The sequence below is a fragment of the Lathamus discolor genome, chromosome 5 (assembly GCF_037157495.1).
Source record: "Lathamus discolor isolate bLatDis1 chromosome 5, bLatDis1.hap1, whole genome shotgun sequence".
In the NCBI taxonomy this organism is placed as follows: Eukaryota; Metazoa; Chordata; class Aves; order Psittaciformes; family Psittacidae; genus Lathamus; species Lathamus discolor.
This window is the reverse complement of record NC_088888.1, coordinates 102,874,721-102,896,775: the sequence shown is the minus strand read 5'-3', so window position 1 is coordinate 102,896,775 and position 22,055 is coordinate 102,874,721.

Genomic DNA, 22,055 nt, shown 5'->3' with positions numbered 1-22,055 from the left:
TGAGTGGCAAATTTTTTACATTTACATGTTTACATGTTTTTTCAAACATTTACATGTTTACATTTGAGAACAGGAAGCTACTTCACACCAGGAAGTATTTCTGTATGTTACAGCAAATCTATTTTCTTTACTTACTGCCCATCTTTATTATTAGCACCTCCTATTCTTCTGCTCCCACCACAATCAATTAGTGTCCAATCCCTAAGGGAGAAAGAAAATTTTCTGCCAATTCTGGGGTAATGTGAGGGTTTCGCTGAGGAAGGCAGCCCTAAACAGCATGAGTACAAGTCAGTAAGATGTACAACAAGTACATGACAGTAAGGTCTGGCTTCAGGTGCAGGTATGCCAATTAATAATCAAGAGATAAAGGAAAGCATTCATAACCCCAGTGCTTTGCATTAGTTTTGAGGCTGACCAAGTAGGGTAGCTATCTGCTTCCCCTTATGCTGGGCCTAGCACAGGTAGCATGACTTAACACTGTGATGGGGAGAACAAAAGGTGAGGAGATTACAACAGTGTCTACAACAAGGGCTTACAAAGGAGTCTGTCTCTCATGATTCATGTCATCCTCCAGAAGATTTGAGAAGATATAGGAATATAGAGTATTCCTAGAATAGTCTAGGTATATTTATGTGATGACAGTCTCATTTTGTACCATGATTACCCTCTTTTGAACAAGGATGAGCAGGAAAGGTAAAGATATTAAAAGTTTTTTCTGTAGAACATATTTCTGAGGAAACAAAAGAATGGAAGACAGCCACAAAAACCCTGGAGCTATAGACCCTGTTCTGTACAGTGCTAATGAACTCTACAGTGTCAGATTTAAAAACAAAACAAACACAACCACCACCCATTCCCCTGCCAAAAAAAAAAAAAAAAAAAAGGGGAATGGGTTAAACACATTTATAAACACATTTATATATTTCTAAGGATAAAAAGGAGGTAAACAGAAATTGTAACCGTGTAGTAACTGTTTAATAATTTCTGGTTTACCCTGCCTGTCAGACTGAATATCAGTTGTAGTCGGTAGCTGTAGAAAGATGAGAGTCAAAATAAACGTCAGAGTCACATGAGAAAGGATCAGTCAGCAGAGCGAGGGAAAAACTATGTGAGACCCAGAATACAAGAACTATAACTGTTTCTCTCTTATTTCTGTCTAAGAGCTGCAGTTTTGGGTTGGTTACCTCCTTTTGTTCCTTTTTATAAAACTACATAGTACTTGTCCTTCAGTAGGTGCTTTTGGTTTCTATTGTTTGGGTTTTTTAACACAAATCGAGAAATTATGTGTTATGTAAAAAAAAACCTAAACAAAATAAAACTTAGCAACATGACTTGTTCCACTGCACATTTCAATATTTACCTTTTTATTCTTCCTTAGGCATCCCTATTTGAATAAATTTGAGGGGTTTACTTAGGAAAGAATCATACAGCCAGGCTCCTTATTATGCAGAGTCATTCAGAAAGCTTTCTTAAGAAATCTTCGGCTGTGGGACTTTAACATACTAAAAGAACCTTTCTTCAATCTGTGCAGGTTTGCTGAACTGAAATTACTTACTGAGGGCCATGATCCAAGTCCTGTTGAAGTCAGTGGAAGTCACTCCAATTATTTCAATGGAGCTGGATTCAGTCCATAAAGCATCGGCTGCTTGAAGTTGTTTTGCAAATGCTGAATCTCTCCTTATGTATAAAGCACATTCAGTAATGAGAAACAGGCTGTAACAGGGCTGAGGGAGCATATAGTGTATGTATACAACACTTAATTAAACACATCATTCTATAATGTCATAAAGCATTTCCCACACTAAGTGTTATTCACATTACTCATAGGAGATTTCGATTTTTGAAATCCCACACAAAAATGTCCCAGCTGTTCCATATACTATATCTTATAGTACTTGTCACTGTGTGTAGGAAGGGTAATTAACCTAAACAATATTATATTTCACTGCCAAATGCTAAATGTTACCATTACAAATTTCTTAATATAAACACATTTTGAAACAGTAGGAGAGGTAGAGATGGAGTATTCTTTCAAAAGGTATTTGACTGAGGGATTGGATGGTCCAGGCAATTGTTACAAGACACCTTAAAGTTATTTTTTCAGATTCTACACTGCCTAAAAAATCAGTGGTATCCAGCTGTGATGGGAGGTACTCAAGGACATAATGTGGTAGATCAGACTGCACACAGAAGTAGTCCTGTCTTTTCTTAGTCACACACTATTATTCTTAAAGAGCCTAATTCCTTTGTGAATTCTATGTTCTTGAAATTGTTGAAATATGGAATTTCTGTTCAGTGAGACATTGTAGGTTTTTTTAAGAATGTATCCCAACTTATAGTAAAAATAGAATTTTACATATTTTTCAGTAGTTTTGGGTGGGGGTTGTGTGGTGGTTGTTTTGGGTTGTTGCTTGATTATTTTTTGGGTTTTTTTTTTTTTTTTTGAGAGAGAGTTGGTTGTGGGTTGTGTTTTTGTTTTTTTGTTTTTTTTTGTTTGGGTGGTGTTTGGTTTTTTTTGTAATTTAAAAAAGAATCAGGCTTCATTGGTTTTGTTCTCTAAAATCAGTCTTGAGCTTTGCTTTTCAGGTATTCTCAGCCCCTCTCTTGTTCCAAAAATATTAACTGAACTTTCACAGATTGTGAGAGGCTTTGGCAAGTTAAATAGAGTTGAGTATTTCAGAGTCAGGGAACACTCTGGCTATAAGAAATCCACACCTCAAACAGAGGTACTTCATACTCTGGACATTGCTACTGCAGAATTAGGACAGTAACCCAGGAACCTCTGACACAGCAAAGATACTTGGGGCTTAAAGATTGCTGCCTCTGCAGTAATCAGCAGAATGCTGATGGGAAGCTCTGGAATTCACTGGCATCAAGTTTGGTGAATGTCTCTCACACAGGTGGATCCTGAAGTCTAGCATTCAACAGGACCCAAACTGGTTCTTTCAAAGTTTGGCAAATCAACTCTCTGAAAATGATTAGAAATGCTTTCCAAAGAGAAAATGTCCAGGCAACTTTCATGTGTTTCCCCATTCCTATTATGCGGTCTTTGCTATATGTAGGGATTAAAGAACATAAACTCAATTTTGCATAGCACTACCAGAATCAAGTCTAAAGTAATTCTGTGGCCACCAGAAACGGCCTTTCCACTTAGGCAGACCTTGCCTAATTTTCCCATAACAAAGCTTATCAGACTTCAATAATGAAAGCGTAGGGAGCTTTTCTGAAGAGATCTTTCATTATGATTGAACAATTCTGACTTCTTGTCCAGCATCTCAGAGTGCTTTACCTAGAGGGCAAAGAACTCAGGACAGGGAGAGATGATCAAGAAGTGATGGGAAGAATAAAAAAAAAAAGATAAATGAACACTGAAGATTAAGCAAGGTTCTGAAGTAGCTGGACCTGACTGCAACAGTAGGAGCTTTATATACAAGGTATTTCAAACTCATTCTGTAAATCGCTGATTAGCATTCTTTCCAAAGTCTGATACTTTAATTCATTCCTCTGATTTTGAACTCTTCAAGCCAAAAAAGAACAAAAAAACCCCACCCACTACGGTGGGGAACAACTATGCCCCACTGCACTCAGTGTACATTTTGCCAGTGGCTCTTACAGGAGTGGTGCAGGGCTTATGATTGCATGCTCTACAAACTCTCATTTCTATTGTTCCATGCAGTTTTTGAGAAGCAGTCTTAAGCCACAAGTCATCACAATTTCTCTTCAACAGCAACACAGCACAAAAAAGCAATAAACCATACTTGGCAGTGATCCCTTTAAAAAGAGGGGACAAAGTCAAAAGCTTGGGTCTGTATTTTGCATTTCTTTCTTTATCTTACTTTTTTTATTAAAATTTTCACTGCAGTAAGGATTTTCAAAATTAGAATCCTGGCTCTTGACAACATATGCAATTTTTAGCAGTTCATCTCGTTTTTCTGTCAGTTTTCTTCACTGTCTTTTTCTCTTTGCAGAAAGTGAAAGTATCCAACATGGCTTCCAGTTCTGTCCTTAAGACCAAGTATGGAAGTAAACACTAAAAATCTCCTCAAGCTTGAAAAATGTATGAAGTTGCTGACATAATCTTGTCACGTAAGTTTCTTGTCAGTGCTACGGAATTTTCACATGAAAGATGACCTAAAACACATTTCATGTTGATACTATTGCAAGAAAATAACTTGCAGTATTATTAACTGATTTACAAAGGTTTTAAACAAATATTCCTGAACTAGATGTTTTGATTACAGACATAATAGAGCAGAGTACACCATAATGAAAAGATATAGAGTTTTCCATTTTTATTAGCGGCAAAACATTGACAGGTAAAACTGTGCATTTAGAATTAATTTTCAACTATAGTACAATAAAAGAAAAGGGGGGGGAAGCAATGAACTCTTTAATTTAAATATTAGTTGAATATCTATGAAAAGGATATTTAATCCTAAATAAATTTCACTTGTTGAAGGCTAAGCAATTTCTACACAGTGATAAAATCTTCTGGTGCTGCCTACAATGTTACGTTGCAAAGGTTCCCACTGGCAAACCTTCTTGCCTAAGTTCTTCTTATTTACTCACTGATAGTAAAGGACCAAACATTTCCAATAAAGCAAAACCTGATTTTCTGCAAAGCCCATTCTTTGTAAAAGGTATGGTGTTAATAGCATGTCCTTTTATCAACAGCATTAAAATGACAAACTGAATTTCTGATCCCATTAATGATCAGCGGTTAACTCTGGGAATCACTCAGTTTGCTCAAAGAGCATTTATGTTTCATTCTCATGGTTTCATGGAAGACTTGGATACCCATAGTGTATTTCATAGGCATAACTGAGAAGCAGCATGCAGCTACTGATCTAGTATATTGTCCTCTGAGGAAGTAAGTAAGAGCTGCTGTGGGAATAAGTCTGTGTATGTTCCATAAACATCTGATGAGACTTATAACTAGTTATGATTTTTTTTCTTAAATAATTGTCATGTTTTAAGCCCAGCTGGTAAAACAAAACCATGCAGCCGCTCACTTGCTCCCCCTTTTCTTACCCTCACTCCCAAAGGGATGTGGAGGAGAATCGAAAGAGTGTAAATCCCATGGGTTGAGATAACAACAGTCCAGTAACTAAAGTGTAATACAAAAATACTACTACTACCACTACTAATAATAATAATAATGATAAGGGAAATAACAATGGGAAAAAATATAAAACTAAAAGAGGAAAAGGAAAAGAAAACAATAAACACAAGTGATGCACAATACAATTGCTCACCACCTACTGACTGATACCCAGCCCAGCCTGAGCAGTGATCTGGGCCTTCCGGGTTACTCCCTCAGTTTATATACTGGACATGACCTGCTGTGGTATGGAATACCTCTTTGGCTAGTTTGGATCAGGTGTCCTGTCTCTGCTTCCTCCCAGCTTCCCGTGCCCCTCCTCACTGGCAGAGCATGAGACTGAAAAAGTCATTGATCAGAGTAAACATTATATAGTAATAACTAAAGCATCGGTGTGTTATCAGCGTTGTTCTCAGACTAAAACCAAAAACAGCACTGCACCAGCTACTAAGGAGAAAAACAACTGTTACAGCTGAACCAGGAAAACAATCCTTTATAAAATATGAAAACAGGGGCTTGTTTTCTTCAAAAAGCTAGATACTCCAAAGTACGTATGTAACTTCACTCCTGTAAGTGAAATTTCTGGAATTTTTCATAGGCCTAAATTACCATAATAATGAATTAAAAGCAAAGAGAGTAGTTATTAATACATTTCCATCCTGAATGTGACCCATTTATCAAAAGGAGTTATCCCAGATACATAGGTCACTGTGAAATCCCCTCCCATTTTATTTCTCCTATATATTAAAATTTTTTTTCATCATAAGTAGGAACAAAGTTATGCATTTACTTAAATGCTTTGCAAGTCTGAGGACCTCTTCACTCCCTATTTAACCCTAAAGTAATTCAGGCAAATCTGAAACACTTAGAAAATAAGCTGAAATCAACAGGGTTCTTTGCTTTCACACTTGTATAAATTTATGCTGGAACATGGGCATTGACATTTCATTCTTAGCTGTTGTCACACAATACTGCATAGCAGATCAAATGTAGCAATTAAAAATGTTTTGAAACTGCAACTCCTACTCCATAAATTACTGCAGTCTTTTGTTACAGAACAAGGAAGTCAACTTCCTGTTTGTGCTTAAACTATTCACAGCTTCAGCCGATGTCCTGCAGTGTCTTTTCAAAAGGTCATACTGCAGTTTTCGATTCACACATTTGATTAAAAATATAAGAATCGCAGTGTCCTGGGAAATGATCTGCAGTAAAAATAGACTGAACTACCTGCTGTTTCCAGAATAAACCAAGTTATTGTCTCTTTTCCCCTTTCAGTTAGCATTGCAAAAAGAGGAGGTTATATGCATATCTACAGAAATCATACTGCTGAAATAAGGAATTATATGTGATGCATGTGTTTAATGAATTTATATGGGTTTTAGAGCACAGCTTCTCTAACTGATAAAAATATGCTCAGTTTACAATATGGTTAAGGAAAACCAAGGGACAGAAAACTAAGAGTATTTATATTTTATAAGGACTAAGCCCTCTTCTCATTCTTCTTCAACTGCTGCAACATACTTTTGCACAATTGCCTTCAGACCATATTGTCATAACTTTCCTTACATTGATAAGTGCCCTCCTTGAAGTTCTATTTGTGCTCAACGAAGTTACTATGGAAAAGACTATGCAGAGTCTATATGTCATCTTTCCTTCAAGATCATATACCTCAGTATGTGTACTAGGATAGTTAAATGTCTTCTCCTATTATAATACTTTGGTGTCCAACACCAGAAATTTTGAAACAGCATTTGCAACATATGGTGCAAAATCCTGGCCCAGAGTGAGTGAAGTACAGTTAAGAATTGCCATGGTGAAATACATCTCTGTCAAATTACAAATTCCTTTGAGAATTCCTTTTCTATTTTTAATTTGGGCACTTCATTTTATGTCATGAACTCAATTCATCTAATCTCATGCAATATAAAGCAAGATTATGATACTGTCCAGAAAAGATATTTACACCAAATCAGCTGGCTATAATTAAGAATTCATCCCTTTGCTGCTTTTGTCCTGCATTGTCCAAGGAGAGACTAATGCTAAATCTTCTAAAGAGGAATTATCCAAATGGAAGAGTGAGTACGTGGGGTGCTGGCGCATCTTCATGGCCCTAAGGCTAATATGGTGAAAGAGTCCTTAGAGCCTGGGGACAGATTGAGAACTGGAAAATCTTGACTAGACTTTATCCAGACCCTGTAGTTACACAAATTAAAATAGGAATGTGATGTTGAGATGATTTGTAACAGACTGGTGAGCATTTTGAGTGGGAATGGGCCAAGTTTTATGAGCAGACTTAACACATGTTCTCTCAAATGTAAATTGGATTAAAAACTGTTCCATTTTACTTAGTCTACTGTGAAATGACATTCTGGTTGATTAGCGATGGAGGTCCTGACTAAAATTTGGTGTGATTTTTATCTTAAGAGTGACTGTGCGGAACTTTACGTTTCTGTAGTGATTTGCATTATATCTTCAGCTATATTTAAACTGAATTTTCATGCACATAGAACATCACATTCTTCTAAGCACAAAGTAAAGATGTCATAAGAAACTGAAATAGTTCTTTGTGGGCCTTTCCTGTGACTATATGCTTGGACCATTGGAAAAGAAAGTAGACCCACATACAGGTAAACAAATAGTGGCTTTGATATTATTTGCTAATTTCTGCTTCTAATGATAATTCAACCCCCTCAGTTACATGTACCAACCCTGCTATGGGATCTGTTAGTGCAGAGATCCGCAAAATCTTTCACCAAGCTTCTGGGTTGAAGCTGAAACACAGAGTTTCATAATGAATATTATTAAACTGATAGACTAGATGTTAACACAATCATTTACATGGGTATTTGGTGAAGCAAATGTAGTTATTTACTCTAATGGCTCCATTACTGTGCTGAACATTGGCAAAGTATGCAACGTTCATTTCAGGATCTTTGCCTCAGAAGAAAAATAACTCCAAGTATTGATATTCTAGTCTAAATAACCATTCTTAAAAGTTGTCCTCCTAAAAAGTACTTTTTTTTCATTCCCATTAAATACATTTTCCTTGGTCAACGTAAAATCTCAAATTGCAGTATTGGAAAAGGAAGCCTTGCAAGCCACTGCTTTTATATTCTCACAACTTAAAAATAGCCACAGCAATCTTTTTTGCCACTGTATTTTCTGAAACTATAATGTATAACAACACTACATCGTTTTGATAGCTCACAATTGCAAGTATGCTTTCCTGATCCAATTTCAGCTTGATATTTCTGCAATAGATCATATCACAAAAGTGTTGCAGTCAGAGCAAAGATTTAGCATAATTCCTATATTTAGGGTTCTGTCAACAGATGTTGAAAATACAAAGAAACTATTTTGAAAATAGAAGTCATGGTAAATAGATATTTGTCTATCAAACCTGAAAGTACGGCTGGCTACTTGGACTTGCTAGCAATGGCATTCATTATTGTTCTTGAACTGTAGCTGTAAATGCACTAGCATACAGTGAAGCTGCCCAGAGAAATAAATCAGTTTGAAAGTAACCTACTTCTTTCTTTCAAATTACCATTAATAACATTTTGCTTTTGCAAGATTAATGCACCTTAGCAGACAAAGATACAGTGAAACCAATTGTCTTGTCTCTGCTCCAGCTTTCAGTCATGTTGCTGTCTTTTTCTGCATTACTTATGTATGTATATATTTCTAAGCAAATTTAGAGCTAGGATGTACAGTACAGAAGATATGGCAGATACAAATGAAGTAGCAGTAGCAACATAGCTTTCCTAATACTTTCCTTCTAAGATAAAGGGAAACCTTTGTGATTAAGAGAATGTCTCTCTCACCACTGAAAACTAAAGCAAGTGGGCTGTTTGTTTTTTTTTTTTTTTTTCCCAAATCATATGGAGAATACCATCCCAATATTTCATAGATTCAGTGGCTCTTTGATGAATATCAGGTAGGTTTTCTGACAGTTCTGGTTTCTGGTGTCCCAGTATTCCCACTGTGCAGACTCAGAGCACAGAGGCTTGTCAGAGCACAGTCAAGGCTCTGCCACTTGCAAAGTCTCTTAATCAAGTAAAGTTCCATATGTGACAGTACCTTTGCTCTTAAAAAGAATCACAGAAACAGCTGTTTTTTCACCCAGTTTCCTACCTCAATGCCACTGTAACTTTTATGAACATTTTTCCATCTTTTTGACTCAGCCTACTCACCTTCTTGAAGTGCAAAATCCTATTTAAAAAAGCACAGCTCTTCTCAAGGTCTAGGTCAGCATGTTCAGCAGTGTGGGGTTATCTGTACTTTCACAGAACCCTGCCTGCATTCAAAGCTCCTAGACCTAAAGCTGGAATACAAGAAGTTTTATGGGTTTTCAGCTCTACTGGAGCATTTCAAGACTTCCAGACTGCTTTTAGTGAAACCAAGACTTGAGGGCAAAGTTCCTGGGACAAGCTTCCATGATGGGATTCAGCAGAGCAAGCATAGACCAACAATTCAGTTCAGGGTTAAGGTTACCTAAATGAAGGTGCCTAGAGGAACGCTTGGGACCTCACCTCCTTTTGTGTTTTATGGAGAACTACTCAATAGATTTTAGCCTGGCAGACACTGGGGCACAGCTCAGTTGCACCAAATCAGACACCTTGTGCTATTTGACTTGTCCTGTGACATCTGAGACATCCTTCTGTAGTTGACATATACAACACAGGACCTGCATAAGATCATCACCAGGATCAGCCTGATGCAAAGTGGAACATACCGGCTTGGACTGAAACAGGCACTCTCATGGGAGCAATTGAATTCATGTCTACTTTAGAATGAGCTGAACTTGCCTCCACGCTTCAGAGGCTGTATTGATTAGACTTCTTCTGACTATAATTGGAGCTTTGGACCCTTATATGTTTGTTTTCACCTACTGATAGACACCTGTGTTGCAGTGTTGACTTATGCGTCTGCACACAAATTCCTAAATTCACATGTTTAAAGTAGTGAGCTGATATTATTTCTACATCTAAATTATGTGAAGCTCTCTTTAAGATTAAAGTCAGGAGAGAGATGAAGTGAAATTCATCCTGTCCTGGTGTGATAATTGAGAGCTCAGATAGGTCACTGACTTCTAGGGACCTCTGGGTACATCCAGGGGTAGACATTTACATTTCCTTCCTTACCTCTAGGTGTTGGCCTGTGAAAAGGCAACAGCATTCTGTAAGCTCTGTGCCAAACCTGGAAGCAACATGTGAAGGACAAAATGGTTTCATTTTTTTCCCCCCAAATACCATTTTTTTATTTTTTTTCCTGAATAAGAGACTGACTGGCCATCATTTTATTTTTAAAAAATTGTGTTTCCCTTGAGTAGGGGACTAAATGGCTTTTTGTTACACTAGGTGCCATCTCTTGCGTTTGTTTAGTAAACAGCTCTTCTTTCAATGAGATGTAAAAGTCTCCACCCCTCTGTCTGTTGGCCATTCAGCATTCCCCAGCTAGGAGTATATCTTTCACTCAAACTTAAATTTAGTAAATTGGTCTATACATCAAAAATTTATATATGAAGATCGAAACAGTCTAGCTGCTCAGTGTATGCTTCTGGTTCTTCACTGAGACCAGACACAGCAAAACACTCTAGAATGACAATCCATTTGGAGCAGTTGCTAACCTCTTCAGAAACCATAGCATATTATGACAAGAGAAATAGTTTTGACATGCTAGACTTTCATACACTGAAGAAAGGGTCACCCTTTGGCTTGCCCTGAGTGATAATGCAGGGCCAAGCTCTTTGTCTTCCCTTGCTGTAGAGTTAGCTCATTGTCCAGTCATGATCACAGATTTATCTCCAGAGATTTAAAATCAAGGTTAGAACATGGGCTTTCGAGAGCTCTGTGTTTAAAAAATAGATCTAAACTTTTTCTCTTATCTCAATATTTAATTAATAAAAAGGAAATAAAAATGCATCTTTGTCTGCCTGCCTTCATTTAGATTTATCACTAACTCTTACTAACACATTTCTCGAATCCTGTTATTTACCCCTGCAGTCTACAGTTGCATTTGCAACCATATCACTCACTGGTTATGAATTTGTTAACCTCAAGAAGTATCAGGTAGATACTAGGTAGAAAATGCAGAGAGCTAGTACTGAGCTGGGGTACTGTGCCTAAAGCACTCAGGAACAGCTGCGCTGTTTAGCAAATCACCAGAACTCACCTGGGATGTTCAATGACTCATAAATTTCATTGCCTTCCCTGGGCTATTCAGACTGTTGGCATCATAATCATTTCAGCATATTCCCTGCACACACAGATTTTTCTCCTGTGAAACCTTTCAGTAAACCAGATTATTCCAAAGTTCTTGTTGTTGTCTGTTCAAACACTGGTCTCCTGTTTGCCTTCAGAACTTCACTGACCTCCTGCCTGTGTACGTTGTCACTTCTTCCTGTCAACATGAACCCCACTGCAGCTGCAGAAGGACAGAAGATAGTAAAAGCTCTAAGGCTAAGTGGGTAAGAGAGAATGAACATAAAAGGACATTTAACTCAACTTGATGTAGGTGACATTTCTAATTTCCAAAAGCCTTTCAACCCTTGCAAAATACAGACTGACAAAGTTTCTATGAAAGACTGTCAGACCCATCTGTGTTGCTATAAATGCTAACAAATTACATCTGTGATGAAGGTCAGAGAAAGGCTGGGTAATATTTGTCAGAGAGGAAAGAACTGAGATAAAACTGAAAGATTTTCCTCTACTGGGAGCAATCTCTGAGGGTTCATCATAGAATCCTCCTTGTTTATAGTCTCTGACTCCAGAAATCCTGTATTTAATGTGATGTAAGAGTCTTATATACTGAAGTTGGGACTGCCTCCTGGAAAAAGTAAGCTGTGAGTCTGTTTCAGCTCAGACTGAGGTGAGCTTCTAATGTGTGTTCTTTTGTTTTAATAAAGTTAGTCTGGTCTGTATAGACAAGACAAACGCTTTGATATCTAGGTTTAGTATGATCTTTCTTGGGTAATTGAGGGGAGCCTCCCTGTCCTCAGCTCCTGACTACTGATGGCTTCTAAGTGTCAGCTAAATATCTACGTGTTGTTTAGTTTACTTCTGAGTGTACACTGGTGACTGTGCTTAGGCTGCTGGGAGAAAATAGTGACCTAAAACAGAGGTGTTGCTAGGTTTTCAGCTTTTGAGGACAGGCAGCTCTAGATTATCTTATCTGGATGTCTAAATCCATTATAGTTGCTACAATAGACAGTTTTCCCAGAAAGTAATGGAAGGATTTACAGACTCTGTAATATGTTGGGATAAGGTACGTGTAGGATATTGTATCTTCTAGAGCTGTGTGAAATCAAGTTAAATGTCAAAAGATATGTTCTCCTACTTTTAAATTATGCTCTTCCCCAATACATTTTCTATCTTGCCCAAATTTGCATCTTTTTAAGCATTTCAGGGAAACTACATCCCTTCAATCCAAATACCTACATAAACATGAATTTTCACATCCTTTCAACATGAAAGACTTATCTATAAAATGTGATCACTTTCATTCAACACGGCAGATAGACTTGATATTTCTTCCACCTTCTTGGGATACGACGTCTAATTTTACTTGAAAGTATGTGTACTTACTCCACTCAGATAAGCTTATATTGATGTCTGTAATAAAATACCCCAAAACTTGAATTGCTACCGGCTTTTCATTTTATTGAGAATGCTTTATATGCCTCTGATATGAGTTTGCCAGTTCAGTTTTTACCCAGACTGTTAGAGTCAATGACTCCGACAACTCAAAAGAAAAAAAAATTAAAAAAAAATTAGTTTGTCTTTATTAATAACGGGTCTCCAGGCACCGGGTTTACATTTTATATACAAGTTTCATGCTTCCAGCAGTATCACACACCACCAAACTGTGCTGTGTCACTGATTTAGTGCCTGCTGCCCCCTAACAACAGCAGTGCTGAGTTGCTTTACAGATCTGCTATCTACAGGTGTAATTCAAAGCTCCTTGCCAATACAATTCTCATTGACTTCACCTTTTATAATAACATTTATAATTTTTATAACACATAAAGGACTCAGCCAAGGCTGACACTAGTTATGCATCTCGTTAGGAATTCTTCGTGCGCTGCTAGCAACTGTTCTCAGTTGCTTTAGAGCCTGACAATACTCCTAGCAAGAGACATCTTTTCTCTAAATAATTTATGATGCCAGTTGGATGATACAGACAATCAGAGGCCCAAATAGTTCCTAGGATTACCAGCTCTGGGTACAAAACTAAAACGATCTGTATTTCAAGCCAGTTCCTCAGTGCCTGTCATACATGCTACTCCCATGACTCTTTTACTCTCACTTTCACTTTGTTCTTCATGATAATGGCATTATTCTTCCACCCCATATCCCCTGCACACACCCCCCTTCCCCCCCCCCACCCCGTCCCCCAGTCCCCCAGTCCTGAGAGAGGTATTGCATAAATATGTGTGGTACTAAAAAGGTTAAGAATTTCTGGTATTTTGGGATCACACTCCAAACTGACAGAGGATGACTTCTGTTTCACTTACTAAACATAAAAAGATTGACAAACTTTTGTCCTTGCCATGCCAGTAACATCAGTTTCATTGGTAATGTGCTTTGGTAATAATACCAAAGAGGTAGATGCTTTGTTTGTGAATGTAAAGTTAAAAGCATCACAATAGTGATTCTGCACACGAACTGATAGGTATGTAGAAGTACAGAGGTGTACGTAACCTCGCAGATTACTTCACACATCTCAGCTCTGGATATACAGAGCACTTATAGACTGGACTTATAGAAGGTGGAAAAGCTTAATCTGAATTAAGTCAAACGGTGTTTTGAAAAAAAAATGGGGAAAAGTCATTATTTTAAGTTAATTTTCTAATCTATCAAACTTCTAAGATTTTTTGGTAGAATATGTAAATTTAAGTTGAGGATAGAGAAGTTTTTTTCCATAGTGTCATCAATTTTGGAAATGTTACTTTAATGTAGACCTAGAATGCTTTTAGAATCTGTTAATAAGGATAATATCAGATATACAACTTCTGCTATTAATGACACTGTTTTTAACTAATGCTGACCTACAATTTAACTGCTCTGTGTAAGAAACTTACATCCATATTGTTCAAATAAATATTACTGCAGCCAGCAATAACAGAATTCCTAACAACAGAATAGCAATTGTTGAGTGCACATAAAATTTCAGCTGATAGATACAGACTGGAAAACAGGAAAAGCTTCAGGCAAAACCCATCATTATTTATTTGAAAGATGCGTATTCAGATTTATTGAGCTGATTAGAGTGATGGGCAATCTAAGGCTTGGCAAGGCACCTCCAAATTTTTAAAGACTTACATTTGGATTTAGCTCTTTGCAGCTGATAGGAGTCACACAGACTAAATTACATGCATTGCCCTGAAAATATAAGGAAACGGCCATTGAAGGGGAAATGGCTCAGAGAACACTGTATAAGGTGACGTGTTGTTTGCATATTATTATATGGAATTGCAGGCTCTGCAGTAACTCCTAATGGGGGAAATTTATCACTGCAGAGAGGACCTGTCAAAGCAAAGATGAGGATTGACAGACTGTTTGACAGGGAGGAAAGAAGTGACCAACCAAAGCCTGTTCCACATACGGAGTACAATACGGAAGAACAGCGCAGGGATATTTGTGGGGAAATACAGGCATAAAGAAAGATGTCACTGAACAGGAATCAATGTAACTATGTGGGGAGGGTGGGAGCAATGCACCCAGAATACACAAAAGGACTGATCAGAGCAAGAACATAAGGACTTCATTTTATATAATCCAGCAAAAGGATATGAAAGGTAAAGACCTCACAAGTCAGAGGCAAATGGAAATTAAATATTTGCCCCGCTAAAACTAGAACAATACTTCAATCATTTGTGATTACGTTCTCACCTGCATGATAATGCCTCCTCCAGCCCACACAGATCTGATTCCTGTACTCATCACTTAGCTACAGGTGCTGTATCAGTCTGGTGGGTGACCAACCAGCAGCTAAGCACCACACAGCTGCTTCCTTACTCCACACCCCAGTGACTGGCCAGAGAATAGAGAGAGAAAAAGGGATGAGATAAAAATAGGTTAATAAGCAAAGGCACAGGAAAAAGTGATGCAAAGGCACTCACCATCTCCCATAAGTAGACCAATGCCCTGCCAGACTCTGAGTAATGTCTACCTCTCCCAAAACTCCCTTCCCTCTGTTTTTATGGCTGAGCACAACATTATAAGACACAGAATACCCTTTTGGTCAGTTGGAATCAACTGTCCTTCCTATGTACCCTGCCAGCTTCCTGTGTACCCTCAGCCTACTCACTGGGGAGACAAAGCAGGAAAAAGAGAAAGCCTCAATGCTCAGCAAGCAGTGCTCAGCAGTAGCCAAAACACTGATGTGATTTAGTCTCAAATCAAAGCACTATGAAGAAAATTAACTGCTATGAAGAAAATTAACTCTGTCTCAGACAGACCCAGTACAGCAAGATATATTGCTACAGACAGTACCTCTAGCTGGCTATTGCTAGATGTATTGCTCCTGATAAATAAGAAAGCACAGTTCTAAGCTGCGCCTTAGCACAAGTCTTACATGACTGGCCTTCTGCCATCGCCATGCCATCAAAACTCAACCTGATGTGAGCTTTGGTCTAGTATTGGTCAAGAGAGTAACCAGGAACAGTGGGGAGTGAGGAAAGAAAGAAAGGAAAAATGTACAATTTTAACACCCATAAGAAACTTGAGACAAAGAAAGCATGATGGTGCTCTGAGCTGGAGGCAAAAAAAGGGAGTAAAAAGAGCATTCCGTTTAATTTGGGCAATGTTAATTTTTAGGTAATGGGAAGATAAATCAAAGGAGATGTGATTCTATGATTCTATGTGAAAGTCAGAGACTTGGACAAATATGTAAAACACATACTGGATTTGAACAGAGAGCAGGACCAGGAGCTGGAAAATAAATTTGTGTGACAGTATCTAAAAGATGGCAACAGAATGGTGTGACCTGGTGTGATTAGAAAAAGCAGAAGTGCAGAGAGAGTTATATATTCTTTTCCCATTTTACAAATAGGGTTTCAGACTTGATATACTGTCTGCAAGAGTGCCATCTGGTGATCCACAATTACATTACAAAAATGACCTTTCCAAGTAAACTACAGTTAAAGAGTTACAATACAGATATTTCAGTAGCTCAATCTTCTGCTGGTTTCATTAGACCAAAGCACTATTGTATGCATTGTACTGAGAAAATAAAAAACATTAGAACTCACAGGGGGAAAGACCGGAACAAATAGACTCAACATTTGAATAAAATACGAGCAAATCTTTAGCAAACTTCGCATAGAAAGTATGCCTGTAAAATCCTGTTTATGCTATAAGCATGGAAAAATGCTTTATATAAAAAGGAGAGGTTGGGGGAGAATTTATCTAGGTTTTTAAAACCCTAGTTAAATTGTCACTCTGGTGTATATAAAATGTTAGGTAGCAAGCAGTAAAGGCAGATTCTGTAAGGCTAGCCCTTTGTCTTTAGAGCTCTTTCTAAATTTACTTTATTGTTGTTCAGTTTGTCTTCTAACCTTTATAACTATAATGCACTTATAACTAAAATTTGCTTATAACTAAAATTCTCACAGCCAAAGTAGCTTTGTTGTTTTCATATTATACAAAGATTGAGAAGAAAAAAATAATTTGAATTAGTATTGATGATTTCTTCATTATCACAAGGGGAGATACTTGTTTCTATCAATTTGGTGCTTATGTGACCTAGAGGACTTGCTTTGTGTGGAAAAGGAAATGCTTCATGCAGAAAACTGGAACAGAATGAATACATTAAGAATCTCCAGAAATGGTGTTGAGAGGAAAATTCTCATAAGAATTATATCAGTGAGAACTCTGTTCACCTACACTGTCTAGAAAGCAGTGACTCGATGTTTACACCAACTAGGAAATGCTAGGTTAGGGTTGGACCCAAACCATAAAATACCACTCTAAATTAGATGCACTGCAGTTTAAACTCTACCCTGCTGTAGGAGCATCAGCTCTAGGCAGGCACAAGCTATCCAGAATGGAAAATCAGTGGTCTCATGTTTACCTGCTAACCAGGGGGTTGGACAGCTCATTGCTAAATACAGTGATTATGATGCTACTTGTAAGTAATTGGAGACACTATGACATAAAGGGACTTGCCAAGTATCACACTAGTCATTAGCAGACCCAGTAATCAAGTCCACCTAAGCCTCCAGGTCCGAGCCTGGCCTCAGTTGTTAGACCACACTGTCCTTCCACAGAGACCTTTGACATCCCAAAGCAGAACCTGTATCTGAGTTAGGAACTGCAAATACTTGAAAAAATATGTCCATAAACAACATTAATTGTCAACTTAATCAGTCACATTTATCTTCATTTAGATGTAAGTGAAGATTAAGTCTCTTGAGGGAGTCAGAAATAGCTGAAATAAACACTAAGCATTGTCTTTTGAGACATTGACCAAAAGCAGTTGCTCTTTAGAATCAGCTACACTGCAGAAGACTGGGAAGTACAAAATTATATACCTAGATCGAAAAAGGAGTAGATGCTAGCAACAGCAGTCGGCATAGATTTTTCCTCAGTACCTTGTAAAATAGCTGAAATACTAATTAAAGACAGAGTAACCAAACTGCACACATGAACAGCATTTAGCAGGGATTGAGCAACATGGTTTGGAGAAAAGCAAGTCTTGCCCTATATATATGCTAGAATTCTTTTACTGCATTAACAAAAGAGTCAGCAAAAGAGTCAGTTAGAACAGTTTATTGGAACCTCCTGGAAACCTTTGATACAGTCTCTTACAGTAGGCTGTTAAAATGCCAAAAATTGCCTTGACTGGGACCAGGATTTCACTCCAAGCAGCTGGAATGTGCAGTATTTTGAGAAAATGGCAAGGGCACAGAAAATCAGCTCAAAAGAGAATAGATCAATTGGACATATGGAAAAAAGTTATCAATGAGACATTCTGAACTTCCAAGTCTGGCCCAATGCTGTTGAGTAACCTATGTGAAAGAACCACTGAAAGTTCTGTCAGTAACAGATGCATTTAGGTGTCTAAAGAAGAAAAACTTGAGGATATATAATAGTGACAAAAATAGCCTAAAAATTATGTAATTTAGCTGGTAAAATGGGTTACTTGAACCTTCCACTAGATTTTAAATTAATTATAACAACAAAATTAACCCCTGGATAACAAGGATAACTTCGGGTCCCTAAAAGAAATGGTACCTCAGGTAAAAATCATATTCTGCTTCTGTTGTCCATTTCTGACTATATTTTTTCACTTCTATTAATGAAAATAATCACTGGTTTCTACTTATTTATGCTCCAGAATTCATTTTGCATTAATAAAAAGGAACTGTAGGCTCACAATTTTGCACACAGTTACTGTGTTGGCACACACGTTTGGGTATTTGTGCATAGAAGTTCAATACATGCAAATCTTTAAGTGCGATGATACATGGTTAGGACAGCATTTGTTCTTTTTCTTTTTCAGTTGAATTTACAACAAGAGTAGCTTGAAGACAAGAATGGAAGGGGGATTGAAACTACAAACTTCAAGTACAAGTGAAGATATATCAACACTTTATCTGTGGAACAACATGTATGCTATCATCAAAAATCTCTTTTTAACACCTCAGAAACACTGTTAGGGTTTCTCATTTTTGCCTCTACGAGACCTCTATTGTCTGCTTCACAAGTTAGTGCTCACACATCTGAGTTATTGGAATGGACTAGTATACTGTCGTATAATTTCAGAGAGAAAATCCAAAGTATAAGCAAGTGATCTCAGTACTGATGTAAGTGTTCTGAGAAATTTTGTTAGGTAAAAGCCTGTGTCATTCAACTTGAGGCTTAATTTTGCAGTAAAGGCCTATTATACAAGAACTGGGTAAATGTGGCAATAAACATTAACTTGATTTAAAGAACACTTGATCTAATTTGAAATATCAAATTACTGTGACAGAAAAAAAGGCTAAAACATGCAGGCTGATGAAAAGAGGACAGTTTATCACGTAGCTTTATACACAATATGGTGTTTGCCCCTTATTGGAAAGATTATGATTCATACATAGATGCGAGTGAGTTGGGACACAAATGCTATTGCTAATACAACTAAAAAAGCCTAAAGGTGAGACAGTAGCAAGAACTCTGAATCACCCACACAGATATTATAAACCTATACTTACAGTTTTTGTAAATATACACACCACACTTCTTGTTTTACGGATTGCAAGTATGCATGTTCTACATGTATGTGTAAGGCAGCTGGGCAGAGGCTTCTTGTAATTTCAAATGCAGCAAACCATGCTGACAACACAATCACATAGTCATGTCTTTATAAAGGGCTCAAATGGATACCCTTTTCATTCCTGAAATTATGTGCACACCTTTCTACTGATCAAGCCCTGAATTTCCTTCTCTCTCATGTCAAACCAGTTTTAAAGAACAATCAGAGCAGCTTCAAAATGAATGAAAGGGAATTCCTATGCTGATAGTGGTACTCAATAACAGCGATGGCTAGCACTATGTATTTTAATTTTCTCTCTGCTCAAATCTTAAAAATAATGATAAGCCAAAATCTCCCCTGAGAGTCATTCACAGAGATTTTCTTCCAGTATTGTTATGACACTGTCCCTCAATCCCAGCAAGACAAAACTACCATGACTCCAAAGTTAATTGGATCTCATTGTGCCTGTTCTTCATCAAGAGTGAGGTTCATGCATTGTTATTATATCAAGTGTTTAAAGATGGGTTCTCAGAGTGTCTATGTGTATGAAACATATATTTTCAGCTCATAAAGGGTTATGTACCAAGATCTGAACTATGCCCTAAGACTCCTCATAGAGTTTTTCATTCACAATAGGTAAATGAGTTCATAGCAGTTGAATATTAAATCCCTACCTAAAATATGCATTCAAATTCTGTAAAGACTTTAATTTCCTGGCTATGAAATGGGTCTTTTTTGTCTTGTCAAAGGCACGTCACCACTTCTAAAGCCAGAGTGGAGCAGCCATTAACCATTTGAAGAAGTGTTAAAAATTGATATTTTGATTAAGGTATTGAGTTAAAGCTTAAGAAATTCTTTGTGGGCAATTAAAATATGTTTAAACAGGTGGGCTTGTCCTACAAAAAGGGATATGAACAGGCTGCCATCTGAAATTGTGTTCCTTTCTGATTGAAAGTACATATGGATAACTTTTTTTCCACAAGGATTAGAGCCTGTATGTGAGAACTACAAATTGCAAACCACCCTTACCTTCACTACTTCTAACATGGGATTTCACTGTCAGTCTTTCACATCTGCATCCTCCTTCATGATACACATTCTGCTAAGCTAAATGAGAACCAGACTGCATATTGCAGCCATTTCATTAAAATAAATAAATAAATAAATAAATAAATAAATAAAATATGCTGTTTATTCTTAACTAAATTATTTGGTTTACTTACTGCATTTCAGCACACAGAAAGATTCTCCCCTAAGATATCTTATTCTAAGTTGCCATCAGTTCCAGGTAGCTAAGAACAGAGATTCACAAACAAGCATTTCCTGAGACATTGAATCACTGAGTCAGGAAAAGGCAATGCTACTGTCATCAGTTTATTCTCACAGATCAAAGTTAAAGCAACAAACAGTAACCAGCTTAATGCTTGCATCTGTTTAGTAATCACAGTTAACATGAAAAGCTGTTAGATTTTGTTTTACCTCAGTTGCATATATATATATACACACACACACATATGTATAAATTTTCAGAAAACTATTGCCATGAAAACTGTAATTTAATTTCCCTGTGGAAAACACTCCAATAAGTGCAAAATAAGTATATATATATGGTCTCAAAAAAGGCAAATTCAGCTGCTCTCCGAGAGGAACAGTACAGAACTATAAATCTGTCTGGAGAAACAAATGCAAAGAAATCCTGTTCATTATGCTTTCTCTGTGTATTCTAGTCTTCCCCCCTGAGTTAGGTATGAAAAAGAAAATAGGTTTGGCTGCCAGATATGAATGGAGAAAGATTGTATTCTGAACTGATATAGGGGGCTTAGAAAATGGGATGTGCTCTAAACTTGTAATTGTAAACCTGTTTATAGCATAAATAAGACTTTAAAAGGAGGTGAGAAATAAAAAGTTTTGTCTCTGTCCTACAAATGCAAAACAGAAATAGAAAGATATTGAATTACTTCTGCTTATGAAATATATGACTGAGACAGAAAGAAGCCATGCTGAGCACTGAGGATTTAGTAACTAAAGCACAAAATCATCCTGAATTTCAGAATTTACTAAAAAACCTCTGTTCGTTCTGCCCAAACCTTGCTCAAGGTTCAACCACTGAAAGCATAAAATACCAGGAAAATTCTTTGCATTTTTCTAATTCTAGAAGAAACTCTTAATGTATTTCTTATAAATAAAAGTTATGATTCAATTTCTATCCTCTTTTGTTCAAGGAAATCTCTCAAGATTTCTTTTAGCTTTGTTATACATCTTCTTTTTATATGTGCATTAATGTTATGTCTTTCCATCCATGTATTCTTTAAATCAGCTTATGCTCTCATCATTTCTGTAACTCTCAGTATGAAATTCAGAGGGCTAAAACCAATGAAGCAAACAGTAACAGCAAAATCAAACTTGTCTTCATGTCAGTATAATGGATAGTGTGAGAAGCTGGAATTCTGAGACTATATGAAAATACTAAGAAATTTAATACAATATTCACCAATAAGCTGAATAAAATGCATGTAATTAGACTGTTGTGTGAGAAAAAAAAAATAAAAGAAAGATCAGTGTCAAAACCCAGCTAAGGTAATGTAAAACCCAGCAGGTAATGTATCTATATCCATGCTTGCACTTATGTGTCTGTACTATTAATGTGTATCATCCAACCTGACTAGGCCATGTTGTAGGCTCTAGAGACTAAACCACATTAATTCTCTCCCTG